The sequence below is a fragment of the Haliotis cracherodii genome, unplaced genomic scaffold (assembly GCF_022045235.1).
Source record: "Haliotis cracherodii isolate W230 unplaced genomic scaffold, xgHalCrac1.p SCAF_21, whole genome shotgun sequence".
NCBI lineage: Eukaryota > Metazoa > Mollusca > Gastropoda > Lepetellida > Haliotidae > Haliotis > Haliotis cracherodii.
This window is the reverse complement of record NW_027266277.1, coordinates 8,198,924-8,220,907: the sequence shown is the minus strand read 5'-3', so window position 1 is coordinate 8,220,907 and position 21,984 is coordinate 8,198,924. Positions and strand designations below refer to the sequence as shown.

Genomic DNA, 21,984 nt, shown 5'->3' with positions numbered 1-21,984 from the left:
ACAGTCAAGAAATATCGAAATGGCTTAGGAATTCACTGAGATGTAAATATTTCAGCAAAAACGTCCATTTTCGCCAGACATGTTCCCCACCAGTTTCATACTTAAATGTAGCCGACTAGTATAATCGCCAAGGGGAAGACTACCTTGCTACTTCATAAAATTAAATCATGTCGTGTAACTACCATTCTTGTGATTCCCTTGATGTGACGGGTGATTATCCTTCGTTTAAATCCTTGACCTGACGTGTGACTGTCCATCCTGTGAATCCTTGACCTGACGTGTGACTGTCCATCCTGTGAATCCTTGACCTGACGTGTGACTGTCCATCCTGTGAACCCTTGACCTGACGTGTGACTGTCCATCCTGTGAATCCTTGACCTGACGTGTGACTGTCCATCCTGTGAACCCTTGACCTGACGTGTGACTGTCCATCCTGTGAATCCTTGACCTGACGTGTGACTGTCCATCCTGTGAATACTTGACCTGACGTGTGACTGTCCATCCTGTGAATCCTTGACCTGACGTGTGACTGTCCATCCTGTGAACCCTTGACCTGACGTGTGACTGTCCATCCTGTGAACCCTTGACCTGACGTGTGACTGTCCATCCTGTGAACCCTTGACCTGACGTGTGACTGTCCATCCTGTGAATACTTGACCTGACGTGTGACTGTCCATCCTGTGAATACTTGGGCTGACGCGTGACTGGCCATCCTGTGAATCCTTGACCTGACGCGTAAATGTCCATCCTGTGAATCCTTGACCTGACGCGTAACAATCCTTCGTATGAATCCTTGACCTGACGTGTGACTGTCCATCCTGTGAATCCTTGACCTGACGTGTGACTGTCTATCCTGTGAATACTTGAACTGACGTGTGACTGTCCATCTTGTGAATCCTTGGTGTGACGCGTGACAATCCTTCGTGTGAATCCTTGATGGGACGCGTGACTATTTTCTTGTGAATCCCTACGTGTGACTTCCTTCTTGTGAATACTTGATGTGACGTGTGACAATCCTTCTTGTGAATACTTGATGTGACGTGTGACAATCCTTCTTGCGAATACTTGATGTGACGTGTGACAATCCTTCTTGTGAATACTTGATGTGACGTGTGACAATCCTTCTTGCGAATACTTGATGTGACGTTAGACTATTCTTTATAAGGATCTCTTGATTAGACGTGTGACTATCCTTCCTGTGAATTCTAGATGTGACGTGTGACTATCCTTCATATGGATCTCTTGATTAGACGCGTGACTTTCCCTCCCGTGAATCCTAGATGTGACGTGTGACTATCCTTCATGAGGATCTCTTGATTAGATGTGTGACTATCCCTCCTGTGAATCCTAGATATGACGTGTGACTATCCCTCCTGTGAATCCTAGATATGACGCGTGACAATCCTTCTTGCGAATACTTGATGTGACGTGAGACTATCATTCATGGGGATCTCTTGATTAGACGTGTGACAATCCCTCCTGTGAATCCTAGATGTGACGTGTTACTATCCTTCATGGGGATCTCTTGATTAGATGTGTGACGATCCCTCCTGTGAATCCTAGATATGACGTGTGACTATCCCTCCTGTGAATCCTAGATGTGACGTGTTACTATCATTCATGAGGATCTGATTAGACGTGTGACTATCCTTCCTGTGAATCCTTGATGTGACGCGTGACAATTCTTCTTGTGATTCCCTTGATGTTACGTGTGATTATCCTTTATTTAAATCATTGATGAAACGAGTGACTGTATGCGAATCCTTGGTGTGACGTGTGCCTGTCTATCCTGTGAATCCCTGGAGTGACGTGTGACTATCCTTCAGGAGAATCCCTTAATGTGACATGTGACTCTCCCTCCCGTGAATCCTAGATGTGACGTGTGACTATCCTTCATATGGATCTCTTGATTAGACGTGTGACTATCCTTCATATGGATCTCTTGATTAGACGTGTGACTATCCCTCCTGTGAATCCTAGATATGACGTGTGACTATCCTTCATGGGGATCTCTTGATTAGACGTGTGACGATCCCTCCTGTGAATCCTTGATGTGACGCGTGACAATTCTTCTTGTGATTCCCTTGATGTAACGTGTGATTATCCTTTATTTAAATCATTGATGAAACGTGTGATTGTATGCGAATCCTTGGTGTGACGTGTGCCTGTCTATCCTGTGAATCCCTGGAGTGACGTGTGACTATCCTTCAGGAGAATCCTTTAATGTGACATATGACTCTCCCGCCTGTGAATCCTTGATGTGACGCGTGACAAATCTTCTTGTGATTCCCTTGATGTAACGTGTGATTATCCTTTATTTAAATCATTGGTGAAACGTGTGACTGTATGCGAATCCTTGGTGTGACGTGTGCCTGTCTATCCTGTGAATCCCTGGAGTGAAGTGTGACTATCCTTAAGGAGAATCCTTTAATGTGACTCTCCCGCCTGTGACGCGTGACTATCCTTCTTATGAATCTTTGGTGTGACTATCCTTCTTGTGATGTGTGACAATCCCTCCTGTGAATCCTTGATGTGACGCGTGACTACTTTTCTTATGAATCCCTTGGTGTGACGTGTGACTATCCTTCTTGTGAATCCTTGATGGGACGCGTGACTATTCTCTTGTGAATCCCTTAATTTGACGTGTTTAGTTCTTTAATGAGATTCCCTTGATGTGACATGTGGCTATCCTTCTTGTGAATCCCATGGTCTGACGTGTCACTGTCCCTCCTGACAATTCATTGGTGTGACGTGTGACTATCTTCCTTGTGCATCCTGTAATGTTTCTATTGGTTGTCTCTCGTGTTAAAACCGTGTCTATCGTCCTTATTCAATACTGCTAACCTGTGACAGTTTCTAACTATACCATGACTGGTTATCAATTACACTATGTTAGTAATCAATCCTTCCCATTAATACCAAGACCTGAAGTGTAGTTACCCCCTCCTATTGTCCGAGCAAATATCCTTCTCGCTATATTCCTACGCACAGCCGAGACCCCTGATGTCCTCTGTCTTGATATTGTTGGAAGCGGCGTTATTCTCTACTCACTCATAACTCTTGTTGATCAAGCCACGTCTCGTTAACCAGACCAGCAGACATATGATGTTTGTTAAGCGTGTAACACGGCGTGTAAACTACGTCCGTAACCAGCAGCCTGAGTCTCACCTATCGAAGGTAATCTAGTGCTCTCGAAAGAACGCCATACACAAAAGATTTTTACGATACCATATAGCACAATCGACAGTAGTAAAAATCACTGCAGCTATTACGCACTCAAATAACCCCGATTGAAACCCCTCCCACTGAATGGGGATAGTGGGGGGGATGGAGGGGAGGGGGGGTGTTGGAGGGGGAGGGACACATCGAGAGTTGCGGGAGGTTACGTGTAATATGACGTCTACCAGGTCAATCTGGATCTTTTTGTATGCTGAGAGGAAATCAACGTTTAAAATATTACAGAAAGCTTATTTATGAGGTTTCACTTTTAACTGCAAATGTACTAGAATTACCAGGCCGGCTCAGAGACAACAGTGCAATTGAGACAGCACAGCTTTATTCAGCCTAATTTAGGCTGGTGACTGCAAAGGACATTTTACACGTTTACTTGGTTTGCACTTTTAAAATAACCAACACTTTTCAATACTTCAAGAATCTATAACAAAGTAATTGATAACAATCCCTACAACACATGTTTCCGCCATCTACACCATGCTGAATCAGAAACAATTATAACAATTACATTTGTTTTACGTTGTAGACTAGAAACTTTAGAACTGGATATAAACGGTTTGCGGTGTACAAACCCACGACAGCTATATCATATAATAGCTCAACGCGCAGAATGTAGTTCTATAAACTTTGAGTTGTTACATTAACACAAGGATACAGACACCACAATAGCTATCGACGGGGTATGAAACCGTGCTGATAACATGGAGCATACCCATGTGGCGGTACACAGTGAGACGATCTCTACTAGTTTACTATAGCAGGGCAGCAGACAGCAAGCACAGGTGGTTTTAGCATGAAGAGATCCATATAACAAACTCTTACCTGTATATTGACTCACATTATCTACAGACGGCGCAGAAAATATTCCAGAAATCACAGAACTGAATTTCTTGCCTTGAATGTGTGAAAGACGGTACTTGGAGTATTGAAGACTTCTGACAATCACTGTTCCATTGCACGAACTCGTCGGGGCTGTGAAAGCGGGCGAAATTCACTACCGGTCGGAGTTTCCTACTTATAGTCTGTTTTAACATCTGTTGTGACTAGAAGAGTTTCCCCTGGCTCACCAACACTGGCTGTTACACATCTCATTTCTTTTCTTGCCACACAGTTCTCTTTTTAAGTTTGTGTATCGATATTCGGCGGACAGGCTCTTAGAAGACACATGAAGATTATTCCATACGCGAATTACATGATTAATTATAGATACAACACAACACTGTTTCACACAGGTGAACTACAATATACAACATAACACTGCGTCACACAAGCGCACTACAATATACAACATAACACTGCGTCACACTGGTGTACTACAATATACAACCTAACACTGCGTCACACAGGGGTAATACAATATACAACACTGCGTCACACTGGTGTACTACAACATACAACATTACACTGAGCCACACAGATGTACTACAACATACAACATAACACTGCGTCACACAGATGTACTACAACATAACACTGCGTCACACAGGTGTACTACAACATACAACATTACACTGCGCCACACAGGTGTACTACAACATATAACATAACACCGTGTCACACAGATGTACTACAACATACAACACTGCTTCACACCGGTGTACTACAATATATAACATAACACCGTGTCACACAAGATGTACTACAACATATAACATAACGCTGCGTCACACACGCGTACTACAATATAGTAAATTGCACTGTGTCACACCGGTGTACTACAATATGCAACATAACACTGTGTCACAAAGGGGTACTACAATAAAAAACACTGTGTCACACAGGTGTACAACAATATACAACATAAGACTGTGTCACACAGGTGTACTACAATAAAAAACGCTGCGTCACACAGGTGTACTACAATATGCAACATAACACTGTGTCACACAGGTGTACTACAATAAAAAACACTGCGTCACACAGGTGAACTACAATATACAACATAACATTGCGTCACACAGGTGTACTACAATACACAACATAACACTGGGTCACCCAGTTGTAATACAATATATAACATAACACTGTGTCATCCAGGTGTACTACAACATACAACATAACACTGTGTCACCCAGGTGTACTACAATATACAACATAACACAGTGTCACCCAGGTGTACTACAACATACAACACAACACTATGTCATACAGGTGTACTACAATATATAACATAACACTGTGTCATCCAGGTGTACTACAATATACAACATAACACTGTGTCACCCAGGTGTACTACAATATACAACATAACACAGTGTCACCCAGGTGTACTACAACATACAACACAACACTATGTCATACAGGTGTACTACAATATATAACATAACACTGTGTCACCCAGGTGTACTACAACATACAACATAACACTATGTCATAAAGGTGTACTACAATATACAACATAACACTGCGTCACACACGCATACTGCAATATACTTAATTAGACTGCGTCACACCGGTGTAGGACAATATACAACATAACACTGTGTCACCCAGGTGTACTACAACATACAACATAACACTGTGTCACACAGGTGTACTACAATATACAACATAGCACTGCGTCACACAGGTGTACTACAACATACAACATAACACTGCGTCACACAGGTGTACTACAACATAACACTGCGTCACACAGGTGTACTACAACATAACACTGCGTCACACAGGTGTACTACAACATACAACATAACACTGCTTCACACAGGTGTACTACAACATAACACTGCGTCACACAGGTGTACTACAATATCATTCCATGTTATTCATTATGTTTTGCAGGCCGATGACACAGTGGCAACACAGGGAGTCGGAGAATCGAGGTGCCAGTTTATTTCTAATACACACAGTGACACTGCTTTAAATATGTACATATAAAGGTTTTTGACAGTGTATTCGTTATTGAACGGCATTAATGCATTACATTTGTGCCAAGTGGCGTAGTTAAAATATTTTGGTGCTATAAGTTGTGCTCTAAAGAGACACAGAGACTGTAGACTTTAGAAATAAAATCATATTCGTCTTCTAGTAAGTTTCATGGATAACATAAATTCTAAACCTTCCTATATCCTGGGACCGCCTCCGTGGTCTTGTGGTAGAGCGTCCGCCCGGAGAGCGGAAGGTCCGGGGTTCGATCCCCAGTCGCGTCATACCAAAAGACGTTAAAAGATGGTACTTGTTGTTACCCTGTCTGGCGCTCGGCATTAAGGGGCTAAAACAAGGCTCGGAGTCAGTATACTGTGTCTGAGTGGGGTAGTCATGTTAAACTGCGGCATGGTATCTCAGTGAGCTAGCACTATAAATCGGCATCAGTCCGGACTAGTACAAGCAGCCACACAAACACACACACGTACATGCACGTCGCTATATAAGTGCAATAATCTTGGACGCGACGTTAAACCCAATTTCACCTCATCTCACCTCACCTGTAACCTGGGTGACGGGAACTGCATCTAATCTGTGTCATTGCGTTTCTAAATTTATATAACATGTTAGAGCTAACATATAGTATTCAGTATTGAAGTTTAATCTGTACAAAACTATATATTATTATGATTTTGTGACATCAGTTTACGTCACATGTCAATCCTGATTGTATGATAATTTCATTCTTTGGAACAACTCTGACAAAAACATGATAAATTTAGAGCTGACAGTTGTTCCCATAGATAAACAAAACCTGACCATAACATTACCTGTCTAATCGAAGAAGCCCAATTTGTTTTACCCTTGTGCGTTGCATTAAGTCACAAAATAGAGGAATACCTAACAAACCTTGAGTCAGGCATGTATAACTTTATACACCACTATTTGGCATCTCATTTACAGGCAAAACTATATCGCGGGTATCTTCCACATTCACCTCTAACAACACGACTTTCAGTGGCAGATTTTATACTCAGGAAGCGTTTACAGACTCACCGATGTACAGTCTAAATTTATTTACCTATTTCAAGTTTTATACTCCATTTTTCTGCCCTATAAACTAAAATGATTTGGATTATTTTTGTGTCAAACATTTTGAGAGAAAAAAATGAAATGGTAATGATTTAAGCATTTACAAACATTTAAAAACACCATGTAACACTTTCGTAGCTTGCAAAGAAGCAATTTGTAACATATTTGGACAAGGTGGGGATTTAGTAGACGCTATTCCTAAGTATATATATGAAGGTACACACACAGATGTAGAGGATGAGGATCACTTTCTGTTGAAATGCCCTCTCCACAAAAATCTGAGACTGGAACTAAAATGATCAATTCAATACTACAATACTGTAAAAAATGCATGTTCATGCAAAGAAAATCTGCATCTCATCACTAGACCTTAATATTAGCAATATTGGTATTCTATTGTGTATATCAATGTTTATAAACTTTCTCTTATAACTAGTCAAGTTTATGCTTTGTACCCTGCCCCCTGTGCCTGTTTATGTACCATAACATTTTATTCTTCGTCTTCTTCACACAATCGGTTTCCATTATACTTCCATTTCTCATGCTCAGATACAATTCGTCTATTATTAAAAACAATGGTCTTATCCAAATTAACAGATAAACAGTCATTATTAGAAAAAGGTATAGCAACGTTTTTGAAGCCCATACCCTCTGATAGAAATCAAGATAACATCGTCTGCAAATAACAATAAAAACAACTATACAAGTTCAGGGTGGAACTAGATAACAAGTCCCACAGGATAAATCTACCCCAATTGGAAATTCATTTATATAAAAAAAAAGTGAACTTAAAACACAGCCTTGTCTTAGTGGCCGGGGACACTCAAAAGTAGTATTATTTGCCCTAACAATCGCTTTAACACATTTGCAAATAGATTGAAATGCTTGGAGACATTTTTATTTCAGAGAGGTAACGTTGGACTAATGCTTGTAAAATAAAACTATCATCAATAGTGCTATATAGCCTTTGCGAATATATATTTGTAATCATTACTGAAAACACTTCAGCACTCTCTCTCTGTAATTGTTCGGGGAGTAGGTAACACCTTTATATGCAGTGAAAAAAGTATTCCAGTTCACCATGGTGCTGGAGGATAGCCTACACTAAGTTTCATACAAAGTACAAACATATCTTGTGCAGCTATTAAAATTCCGGGATTACATATCATTGTCCGAGGATTTATTACATTTAATTTCCGATAAGCTTTTAAATGCTTCCTCCGAAGTAATTGGAGAGTCAAATATATCTATAGTAATTTTTACTGCATTTTGACTGTATGCATCAGGTTCTCTAGCAAAGAAAATATCTTGTTCAATGGTGTCAAATGTTTAATATGTGCAAACCACTTTTCAGTCAGTATTTGCATATTATATCGGCATATGGTCATATTGCATATTGGCGATTTATGTAAATCCGAAACCTTGGGCTGGTTTAGAGTCCCCTAAAACCTTTAGGCGCCATGCGTGCTGGGTAATAATTTATCCTTCACATTTTCAGAGTACTGGCGTTTCTTATCAAGTACAATCCTTGTGACACAGAATCACAATCTACAACATCACACAGCGTCATAAAAGCGAACTACAAGATACAGTATAACATGACATAATATCAACCCGCACCACACAAGATGAGTTATATCCCAAAGGAACTTCAATCAACCACATAAAACCCCACCACAGAAGGTACTGCGTCACAAAAGGTGAATTATATCTTCAACATAACACTGCCACATACAGGTGAATTATATCTTCAACATAACACTGCCACATACAGGTGAATTATATCTTCAACATAACGCTGCAACACACAGGTGAATTATATCTTCAACATAACGCTGCAACACACAGGTGAATTATATCTTCAACATAACACTGCCACACACAGGTGAATTATATCTTCAACATAACACTGCCACATACAGGTGAATTATATCTTCAACATAACACTGCCACATACAGGTGAATTATATCTTCAACATAACACTGCCACACACAGGTGAATTATATCTTCAACATAACACTGCCACACACATGTGAATTATATCTTCAACATAATACTGCCACACACAGGTGAATTATATCTTCAACATAACACTGCCACACACAGGTGAATTATATCTTCAACATAACACTGCCACACACAGGTGAATTATATATTCAACATAATACTGCCACACACAGGTGAATTATATCTTCAACATAATACTGCCACACACAGGTGAATTATATATTCAACATTAACACTGCCACACACAGGTGAATTATATCTTCAACATAACACTGCCACACACAGGTGAATTATATCTTCAGCACAACACTGCCACACACAGGTGAATTATATCTTCAACATAACACTGCCACACACAGGTGAATTATATCTTCAACATAACACTGCCACACACAGGTGAATTATATCTTCAACATAACACTGCAACACACAGGTGAATTATATCTACAACATAACACTGCCACACACAGGTGAATTATATATTCAACATAACACTGCCTCATAACACTGAAGCGAGTCACTCCTGCCCTGAGATGGATCAACTACACTTCCTTGTTGTTTGTGCTGAGAGGGACTCCAGCTTTGGGCACCTGTGTTTGTGATTATACTCTCTTTGACTAGATGGGGTCTCTCTCTCACCCGGCGCCAATCTAGAAGCCTCATAAACGTCATTTCACGACATGATAATCACTCACAATAATCAATACCACCAGAAACAAGCCAACATTTAAGCAGTAGATCGTCGACACTCGTGCCCCGTCAGTTTCCGCACGTGGCATACCGAAATACTTAGACACGATAATTTGGCCTCAGGTCTTACACCAAAAAAAGTTCATTGGAGGTCCTGAAAAAAACCTTAAAATTGTTTGCCGCCTCCCTTTAGAAATAATCGGTATGTTTACCGGTGAGGTGAGGTGAAATGGGGTTTAACGTCGCGTTCAAGATTGGAGCAGTTATACAGCAACTTGTGTGCGTGTGTCTCTGCTTGTTCTAGTCTACTCAGTGCCCGTCAGGTATGCGTTAAAGGAGTGACATTTAAATATCCTGTCTGTAACTGAGTCCCCATCGAACATAAAGCACAGGAAGGAAGAAGTTGCTGTATACCTTCAATGTCTCCAGTGTCGACAACTGTGGTGCTTTGATAGTTTATGTCGGCAAGAATGGACTAGTTTGTGTCGGCAAGAATGGACTAGTTTGTGTGGCATATTTCGCCAGATACCCCGCCTTCAATGTCTCCAGCGTCGACAACTGTGGTGCTTTGATAGTTTATGTCGGCAAGAATGGACTAGTTTGTGTGGCATATTTCGCCAGCTGCCCTGCCTTCAATGGAACCCTTCTTCCCGCATGCAGGGCTCACCTCTAAGCTCTCGTGCGTGCGTACGTGCGTGTGTGAATGAGGGAATAATGAAGCCCCCATTTTACTGAAAATAAATTCTACATGCCTCGTATCATAGTGACAACATATATGCACTCTTGCAAACAATAATAAAGTGACCAAACAATACAGTTCGTTACATATTATAAAAAGGATGAGCACCCGCATATTTTGGAGAAAAAAATATTCGAGCTCAAATCATCATCCCCCAACCCCAAACCCACTCACCTCCTCCGCCACACAGCCCAAATGAGAGCTGTCCGCTACCCTCACGTCCTGCTCAAAACATCCCAGCTAGCGGCTGTGCGCTGCTCCCCATGGCCTCCCCCATACACCCCAACTGGCACCTGTGCGCTACCCGACACAGCCAAAATAGAAGCTGTGTGCTGCCCTCAAATCCTGTTCTACACAGTCCAACTAGCCACTCTACAACAACCCCCCCCCCCCCCCCCCCCCCACACACACACACACACACACACCCCTCCCACGTCCTACGCCGCAGCTGTGCGCAACTCTCTATGTCATCCCTAACACAACCTAACTGACAGCTGTGCGCAACTCTCCTTGTCTTCTACAACAGATCCCACCAAGCAGCTCTGCGCAACTCTCCATATTCTCCACAACAGATCCCAGCTAGCAGCTGTGCGCAACTCTCCATGTCCTCCACAAAACAACCAAACTGGCAGCTGTGCTCTACTCTCTATGTCTTCCACAAAACAACCAAACTGGCAGCTGTGCGCTACTTTCCATGTCCTCCACAAAACAACCAAACTAGCAGCTGTGCGCTACTCTCATTGTCTTCCACAACAGATCCCAGCTAGCAGCTCTGCGCAACTCTTCATGTTCTCCGAACAGATCCCAGGTAGCAGATGTGCGGAACTCTCTATGTCCTCACCAACACAACCTTACTGGCAGCTGTGCGCAACTCTCCTTGTCTTCTACAACAGATCCCACCAAGCAGCTCTGCGCAACTCTCCATATTCTCCACAACAGATCCCTGTCTTCCAAAACATATCCCAGCTAGTAGCTGCGCGCCACTCTCCACGTTGCCATTAACACAACCTATCTGACAGCTATGCGCTACTCTCCCTGTCTTCCACAACAAATCCTAGCTAGTAGCTGTAAGCAACTCTCTATGTCCTCACAAACACAGCCTAACTGGCAGCTGTGCGCAACTCTACCTTTTCTTCTACAACAGATCTCACCTAGCAGCTGTGCGCAACTCTCCATGTCCTCCCCAATACAACCTAACTAGAAGCTGTGCCCTACTCTCCTTGTCTTCCACAAAAGATCCCAGCTAACAGCTGTGCGCAACTCTCCATGTCCTCCCCAACACAGCCTAACTGGCAACTGTGCGCAACTCTCCATGTCCTCCCCAACACAGCCTAACTGGCAACTGTGCGCAACTCTCCATGTCCTCCCCAACACAGTCTAACTGGCAACTGTGCGCAACTCTCCATGTCCTCCCCAACACAGTCTAACTGGCAGCTGTGCGCAACTCTCCATGTCTTCTACAACAGATCCCTACTAGCAGCTCTGTGCAACTCTCCATGTTCTCCAAAAACGTTCCCAGCTAGCAGCTGTGCACAGCTCTCTATGTCCTCTCCAACAAAACCTAACTGGCAGCTGTGCCCTACTCTCCGTGTTCTCGACAACATATCCCACCTAGCAGCTGTGCGCAACTCTCCATGTCTTCCACAAAACAACCTAACTGGCAGCTGCGCGCTACTCTTCATGTTCTCCCTAACACAACTTAACTGGCAGCTGTGCGCAACTCTCCTTGTCTTCTACAACAGATCCAACCTAGCAGCTGCTGGCAACTCTCCATGTTCTTCACAACAGATCCCAGATAGCAGCTGTGCACGACTCTCCATGTCCTCCCAACACAATCCAACTGGCAGCTGTGCGCTACTCTCCGTGTTCTCCACAACAGATCGCACCTAGCAGCTGTGCGCAACTCTCCATGTCCTCCACAAAACAACCTAACTTGCAGCTACGAGCTACTCTTCATGTTCTCCCTAACACAACCTAACTGGCAGCTGTACGCAACTCTCCTTGTCTTCTACAACAGATCCCACCTAGCAGCTGTGGGCAACTCTCCATGTCGTCCCCAACACAACCTAACTAGCAGCTGTGCGCAACTCTCCTTGTCTTCTACAACAGATCCCAGCTAGTAGCTGTGCGCAACTCTCAAAGTCCTCCCCAACACAGCCTAACTGTCAGCTGTACGTAACTCTCCATGTCTTCTACAACAGATCCCACCTTTACAGCTCTGTGCAACTCTCCATGTTTTCCACAACCGTTTCCAGGTAGTAGCCGTGCGCAACTCTCTATATGTCCTCACCCACACAACTTAACTAGCAGCTGTGCGCTACTCTCCATGTCCTCCACAAAAGTTCCCAGCTAGCAGCTGTGCGCAACTCTCCTTGTCTTCTACAACAGATCCCACCTAGCAGCTGTGCGCAACTCTCCATGTCTTCCACAAAACAACCTAACTGGCAGCTGCGCGCTACTCTCCTTGTCTTCTACAACAGATCCCAGATAGCAGCTGTGCGCAACTCTCCATGTCTTCCACAAAACAACCTAACTGGCAGCTGCGCGCTACTCTCCTTGTCTTCTACAACAGATCCCACCTAGCAGCTGTGCGCAACTCTCCATGTCTTCAACAAAACAACCTAACTGGCAGCTGCTGGCAACTCTCCATGTTCTTCACAACAGATCCCAGATAGCAGCTGTGCGCGACTCTCCATGTCCTCCCAACACAATCCAACTGGCAGCTGTGCGCTACTCTCCGTGTTCTCCACAACAGATCGCACCTAGCAGCTGTGCGCAACTCTCCATGTCCTCCACAAAACAACCTAACTTGCAGCTACGAGCTACTCTTCATGTTCTCCCTAACACAACCTAACTGGCAGCTGTACGCAACTCTCCTTGTCTTCTACAACAGATCCCACCTAGCAGCTGTGCGCAACTCTCCATGTCTTCCACAAAACAACCTAACTGGCAGCTGCTGGCAACTCTCCATGTTCTTCACAACAGATCCCAGATAGCAGCTGTGCGCGACTCTCCATGTCCTCCCAACACAATCCAACTGGCAGCTGTGCGCTACTCTCCGTGTTCTCGACAACAGATCCAAGCTTGTAGGTGTGCACGACTCTCTATGTCCTCCCAAACGCAACCTAATTGGCATCTGTGCGCTACACTGAATGTCCTCCACAACAGTTCCCAGCTGGCAGCTGTGTGCTACTCTCCATGTTCTCCGAAACAGATCCCACCTAGCAGCTGTGGGCAATTCTCGAAATCCTCCACAACACAACCAAACTGGCAGCTGTGCGCAACTCTCCATGTCTTCCACAAAACAACCTAACTGGTAGCTGTGCGCTACTTTCCATGCTCTCCGAAACAGATCCCAGCTAGCTGCTGTGCGCAACTCTCCATGTCCTCCACAACACAACCTAACTTGCAGCTGTGCGCTACTCTCCATGTCCCCCACAAACACCTCAGCTAGCAGCTGTGCGCAACTCTCCATGTTCTCCACAACATAGTCTAACTGGCAGTTGTGTGCTATTCTCCATGTTCTCCACAAAATATCCCAGGTAGCAACTGTGCGCAAATCTCCATGTTTTCCCCAACACAACCTAACTGGCAGCTGTGCGCTACTCTCCATGTTCTCCACAACAGATCCCAGCTAGCAGCTGTGCACAACTCTCCATTGTCTTCACAAAACAACCTAACTGCCTAAGCTAGCTACAATTCTATCATCAGTCAATTCGTAAAGGAAATTCGATCAAAAACGCTTTTGAACGAATAACACACAATGGGTGTTATACTAATCTCCGAATGGAAAGCATGTACACTCATCCTATGTCTCTGTATTTTACAGACGCAAGCAGGTTATACGAACATTGTTTTAATGCTGGTGTTGTGTTTACAGCTTGCCGGGGACGTGGAGCTCAACCCAGACCCACTGAACCGTGAAAATGACCAGCACGAGAAATTTGTGTCAATATTTCACCTCAACACAAGAAGTGTACGCAATAAGTTAAATTGTTATAGTGAGTATTGTTCCGACTTTCACGTCGTTTGTTTCACTGAAACTCATTTAGATTATACTGTCAATAATAATGTCTTACGATGGCAAAACTACCACGATCCGATAAGAAAAGATAGAAATGCATTTGGGGGACTATATGTACATGAAAGGTTAGCATATAAAAGATTGAATGTATTAGAAAATGTCCTTGATGAAAGTACATGGATACAGATATTTCTACCACGTAAGTCCTTAATTCTGTGTGTTGTGTACAGACCAGAGTGTAATACAGATAATTTCTGGAATCGCCCCGACGATAGTATTGATAATGCGTTCGATATTACATGTAGTTTAGTGATTGTCGAAGATATTAATGAAAATCTTTTGTCTGCAAGAAAACTTCATGTAAATGATTTGTTAGACAGGAAAAATTTACGTAATGTGATAAATGAACCTACTCGGATTTCTAAAACAACAACAAGTACTTTACTAGATCCGATAATTGTAAGTGAATATGTGTCTGTGGATGATTCTGGAGTGATTGGTTTTCATAATGAGATTGGTGACATAGGGGCACGTATATATATGTGAAAACACATTTATCAACCAAATCATCATTTACTAAAGATATATGATTAAACAACCTTATTAAATCAACTGATTGGATTAATCTTTTTCACAAATGTAAAGATATAGATGAATCTGTTGAATGTTTTTACTCAAAATTTAATAATTATATGAAAATGTGTGTACCGTCTAAAACGTTTAGGGTTCGACCGAATGATAAATGGTTCAATTCCGAATTACGGAAGGCAATAAGGAAAAGAAACAGGATACTTAAGACTTCAAGGAAAACAAATAAAGACAAGGACAGAACATTGTGCAGAAAACAAAGAAATAAGGTAAATAATATGAAATATTGCGCAAAGGAAATGTTCTACTCCAACTTAGACAATTTCGTTTTAGAATTATACTCAGAAAACAAATCTTCTTATTGGAAATTGTTACGATATTTAGTGAAAAATACAGGTAAGACTTCATCTATTCCCCCTCTGCGCAGGCATGTCACAGACGAAAGCCCAAATATATGCTCAGATTTAGATGAAGCTAACCAGTTCAACAAGTATTTTTCTTCCATAGCAGATGTTGATGGAAGTAAGGCGAGACTGCCAAATGTGGAAAAACATACAGATAAAACATTTAGCACATTGCGAATAAACGTATATGAAATAAGTGACATAATAAAGTTTGAATAAAGCCTCCGGCCCAGATTGCATAAGTCATAAAATTCTGAAACATACTGTAGCATCTTTAAGTGAAGTCTGATGTCTATTATTCAATATCTCATTGAGAACACGTACATATCCAAGCCAACGGAAATTAGCTCATGTTATGCCACTATTCAAAAAAGGTGACCCAACACTATCCTCAAATTATAGACCAATATCTTTGATAAGCTGTATCGGGAAAGTATTCGAACGAATTGAGTTCAAGCACTTGCACAATTATTTTCATGAGAATTCGTTGCTATACAAATACCAATCAGGATTCCAAGCTGGTCACTCGACCGTCCACCAACTGGTGGAATTATATAATCAAGTGTGTAAAGCAGCCGATAACAAAGAGTTCTATTGTATGGTATTCTGCGATATTTCTAAAGCGTTTGATAGAGTATGGCAGAGAGGGCTTATGTATAAATTGTCATGTTATGGTATAAACGATGAATTACTAGAGTGGCTGGCTGATTACGTAGCAGCTCGCAAGCAATCTGCGTTATTAAATGGAACATTGTCTGACACTGAAGAGTTAAAAGCTGGTGTGCCACAGGGATCGGTACTAGTCCCTTTCTTATTCCTTGTGTACATCAATGATATTACTGACAGATTGAACTGTGCAACAAGATTATTTGCCGATGACACATCCCTGGGGATATCATCTAATATACATTGAACATATAGAAACTACTATGAATAGCAATTTAAACAAAATTAATGAATGGGCTCAAGACTGGTTAATTCTATATAATCTGAGCGAAACAAAATCAATTCTCGTTTCCACAAAAGAGCCCCAGAGAAATTATTTTTGGATAATCAAAACATTGAAAATGTTAAAACACACAAACACCTGGGTGTTATATTGTCGTCATCGGGCAAGCGGTCATGTCATATTGATTCAATTATTAAAACAACATCAAAGATTGTTCATTCAATGAGAAAGCTTAAGTATATGCTCTGTCGTAGTGTGTTAATTAAGATTTATGTAATGTTTATTAGACCACATTTTGAATGGGATGCATGTGAAGTTTGGGACGGTTGTACTAGGGAGCAGAGTGACAAATTAGAAAAAACTCAAAGTGGAAGCAGCAAGAATTGTAACTGGTTTACCAACCTATACTTCCGTCCAAAATTTATATTTCGAAACTTCCTGGGAGCCCCTATCAGAGCGCAGGAGATAACGTAAATTGTGTTTATTCTATAAAATGTATAATTTTTAATTACAATATGACACCTTCATACCTTAAAGATCTTGTACCTCACTCTGTCGGGACAAACGTAACATACAACCTTAGAACCGCTCACAATATAACTATGCCTCCATTACGAGCTAAGTTATCTGAATCCTCGATTATACCATCCGCGATCAAATTGTGGAATACATTACCTATTCAGCAAAGGAATATCGAAACATTCCCTCGATTTAAATCCAGTTTAAGAACAGATAGTCCTACAGTTCCATCATATTTCTCATATGGTTTAAGGAAAATTAACATAATACATACAAAATTAAGATATGATGTTTAAACGAGGATCCAAAATGCCGATGTGGCAGCCCATGTGAAAATTCATTATCATTTTTTCATTGAATGTCCTTTATTTAAATCAGCTAGAAACGAATTGATGCATTCACTATTGTTAATTGTGAAAGATACTTGTGATGTAAATATTGACCTGATGCTAGTTGGAAATGCAAGTTTACCTAATCATGTGAACGAAAGCATTTTTAGGAATGTACATACTTATATAAAGAAAACAAAAAGGTTTGAGTGAGCAGTGTGAATGTACATACGTTCCTCTATCTCTTTCCTTTCCTTTCTGTCATTTGATTTATTAACTGTAAATAAGAATAATTGTACATCTATGGGAAAGGGCGTTCTAAGTTGTGATAACTTGTGCCCAATCCTTTTCATGCGAATAAAATATGTTTAAACTAAAACCTAACTAGCAGCTGTGCGCTACTCTCCATGTCTTCCAAAACACAACCTACCTGGCAGCTGTACGCTACTCTCCATGTCCTCCACAACAATTCCCAGGTAGCAGCTGTACGCTACTCTCCATGTCCTCCACAGCAGTTCCCAGGTAGCAGCTGTGCGCAACTCTCCATGTTCTCCCAACCACAGCCCAAGAAACAGCTGTGCGCTACTCTCCATGTTCTCCACAACAGATCAGAGCAAGCAGCTATGCGTAATTCTCCGTGTTCTTCCCAACACAACCTAACTGGCAGCTGTGCGCTACTCTCCATGTTCTTCCCAACGCAACCTAACTGGCAGCTGTGTACTACTCTCCATGTTCTCCCCAACACAACCTACCTAGCAGCTGTGCGCTACTCTCCATGTTCTCCCCAACGCAACCAAACTGGCAGCTGTGTACTACTCTCCATGTTCTCCCAAACACAACCTACCTGGCAGCTGTGCGCCACTCTCCATGTTCTCCACAACACAACCTACCTGGCAGCTGTGCGCTACTCTCCATGTTCTCCACAACACAACCTACCTGGCAGCTGTGCGCTACTCTCAATGTTCTCCCCAACACAACCTAACTGGCAGCTGTGTACTACTCTCCATGTTCTCCCAAACACAACCTACCTGGCAGCTGTGCACTACTCTCCATGTTCTCCACAACACAACCTACCTAGCAGGTGTGCGCTACTCTCCATGTTCTCCACAACACAACCTACCTAGCAGGTGTGCGCTACTCTCCATGTTCTCCACAACCCAACCTAACTGGCAGCTGTGCGCTACTCTCCATGTTCTCCACAACACAACCTACCTAGCAGGTGTGCGCTACTCTCCATGTCCTCCTCTACAGTTCCCAGGTAGCAGATAACCCGTGAAGATTCCGGGTTAGAATAGGTCTTCAGCAACCCATGCTTGCTGTAAAAGGTGACTATGCTTATCGTAAAAGGCGACAAACGGGATCGGGTGGTCAGGATCGCTGACTTGGTTGATGCATGTCATTAATCCCAATTGCGTGGATCGATGCTCATGACATTAATCACTGGATTGTCTGGTCCAGACTCGATTTTTTTACAGACCGCCGTCATTTAGCTGGAATATTGCTGAGTGCGGCGTTAAACAACAAACCAACCAACCAACCAACCAGGTAGCAGCTGTGTGCAACTCTCCATGTTCTCCCAACCACAGCCCAAGAAACAGCTGTGCGCTACTCTCCGTGTTCTTAACAACAGATCAGAGCAAGCAGCTATGAGTAATTCTCCGTGTTCTCCACAACACAACCTAACTGGCAGCTGTGCGCAACTCTCCATGTCCTTCACAAAAATTCCCAGGTAGCAGCTGTGCGCAACTCTCCATGTCCTCCCGAACACAACCTAACTGACAGTTGTGCGCTACTCTCCATGTCCTCCCCAACACAACCTAACTGGCAGCTGTGCAATACTCTCCATGTCCTCAAAAACAGTTCCCAGGCAGCAGCTGAGCGCAACTCCCCCTGTTCTTCACAAAACAACCTAACTGACAGCTGTGCGCTACTCTCCATGTCCCCCACAACAGATCCCAGTTAGCAGCTGTGTGCAACTCTTCGTGTTCTCCCGAACACAACTTGACAGGCAGCTGTGCGCAACTCTCCATGTCCTCCCCAACACAACCTAACTGGCAGCTGTGCGCTACTCTCCAGGTTCTCCACAACACAGCCCTGCTAGCAGCTGTGTGCAACTCTCCATGTCCTCCCCAACACAACCTAACTGGCAGCTGTGCGCTACTCTCCATGTCCTCCACAGCACAACCTAACTGGCAGCTGTGTGCAACTCTCCAGGTTCTACACAACACAGCCCTGCTAGCAGCTGTGCGCAACTCTCCTTGTCTTCCACAACAGATCCCAGCTAGCAGCTTTGCGCAACTGTCCATGTTCTCTATAACAGAGCCCAACTGGCAGCTCTGCGCTACTCTCCATGTTATCCGAAACAGATCCCAGACAAACATTTATTACGATTATAAGACCTACAAGGCGGGATCTCTGCCCATGTAGATCAACATTTATTGTAATTATAGTAGCTACAAGGTGGGATCTCTGCCTATGTAGACTACCATTTATTGTAACTATAGTAGCTACAAGGCGGAATCTCTTCCCATGTAGACCAACATTTATTGTAACTATAGTAGCTACAAGGTGGGATCTCTGCCCATCAAGACCAACATTTATTGTAACTATAGTAGCTACAAGGTGGGATCTCTGCCCATCAAGACCAACATTTATTGCAACTATAGTAGCTACAAGCTGGGATCTCTGCCCATCAAGACCAACATTTATTGCAACTACCAGCTACTAGCAAGTGAGAGAATGCAGGTAATATTTCCATGATCTGATGAAGATTCCGGTTTATTATCTGTTCCCAGTAACCGATGCATGCCGCAAGAGTCGAATAAAGATCATCGGGTGGTCAGCCTTGGTTAGTTGGTGGATTGCGAGTCATGATACCTGTTGGCGTGGGACGGTGTTCATACTTCAACCATTTGTGATCATACAAACTGCACTGTATATGGATCACCAGGATCATGGGTTTCCGCTAAAGAAGTGATATCGACTTGGTACAGTATGTTCCCCCAGTAGGTTCATTGCAATATTTTCTGGTAACGTACTTTACAGCTGAATGTTGTTGAAATCTTCTAAACATGACTAATTTAAATATGCTCCTTGCTTCCTGAAACATCATGAGCGTGAATGAGTTATGTTTCACGCCGCTTTTAACATTCTATATGTCCATTGTAGCACATCTATACCTTAGTCTATATGTCCCTGGTAGCGCATCTGTATCTTACTCTATATGTCCCTTGTAGCACATCTCTACCTTACTCTATATGTCCCTTGTAGCGCATCTGTACCTTACTCTATATGTCCCTTGTAGCGCATCTGTACCTTACTCTATATGTCCCTTGTAGCGCATCTGTATCTTACTCTATATGTCCCTTGTAGCGCATCTGTACCTTACTCTATATGTCCCTTGTAGCGCATCTGTAGCTTACTCTATATGTCCCTTGTAGCGCATCTGTATCTTACTCTATATGTCCCTTGTAGCACATCTGTACCTTACTCTATATGTCCCTTGTAGCGCATCTGTACCTTACTCTATATGTCCCTAGTAGCGCATCTGTATCTTACTCTATATGTCCCTTGTAGCGCATCTGTACCTTACTCTATATGTCCCTTGTAGCGCATCTGTATCTTACTCTATATGTCCCTTGTAGCGCATCTGTACCTTACTCTATATGTCCCTAGTAGCGCATCTGTACCTTACTCTATATGTCCCTTGTAGCGCATCTGTAGCTTACTCTATATGTCCCTAGTAGCGCATCTGTATCTTACTCTATATGTCCCTTGTAGCGCATCTGTACCTTACTCTATATGTCCCTTGTAGCGCATCTGTACCTTACTCTATATGTCCCTTGTAGCGCATCTGTACCTTACTCTATATGTCCCTTGTAGCGCATCTGTACCTTACTCTATATGTCCCTAGTAGCGCATCTGTACCTTACTCTATATGTCCCTTGTAGCACATCTGTACCTTAGTCTATATGTCCCTTGTAGCGCATCTGTACCTTACTCTATATGTCCCTAGTAGCGCATCTGTATCTTACTCTATATGTCCCTAGTAGCGCATCTGTACCTTACTCTATATGTCCCTTGTAGCACATCTGTATCTTAGTCTATATGTCCCTGGTAGCGCATCTGTATCTTAGTCTTTATGTCCCCTGTAGCGCATCTGTACCTTAGTCTATATGTCCCTTGTAGCACATCTGTACCTTAGTCTATATGTCCCTAGTAGCGCATCTGTATCTTACTCTATATGTCCCTAGTAGCGCATCTGTACCTAAGTATATACATCCCTTGTAGCGCATCTGTATCTTAGTCTATATGTCCCTTGTAGCGCATCTGTACCTAAGTATATACATCCCTTGTAGCGCATCTGTATCTTAGTCTAAATGTCCCTTGTAGCACATCTGTATCTTAGTCTATATGTCCCTAGTAGCACATCTGTACTAAAGTCTATTTGTCCCTTGTAGCACATCTGTATCTAAGTCTATATGTCCCTTGTAGCACATCTGTATCTTAGTCTATATGTCCCTTGTAGCGCATCTGTATCTTG

The 21,984-nt window shown here is 42.7% G+C and overlaps 1 protein-coding gene across 4 annotated transcripts in view; it reads right to left on the bottom strand.

Moving 5' to 3' along the window:
* LOC139470821 (fibroblast growth factor receptor 3-like) overlaps positions 1-4,223 on the bottom strand; it is a 60,414-nt gene extending 56,191 nt beyond the window's left edge. For 2 of the 4 annotated variants that reach the window (XM_071253118.1, XM_071253122.1), the window contains exon 1: positions 4,057-4,223. The gene's annotated coding sequence lies outside the window, so the exon portion shown is untranslated. The remainder of the gene's footprint in view (positions 1-4,056) is intronic. The other 2 variants (XM_071253119.1, XM_071253120.1) reach the window with 2 other exon arrangements.
* Between the last annotated feature and the right edge of the window lie 17,761 nt (positions 4,224-21,984).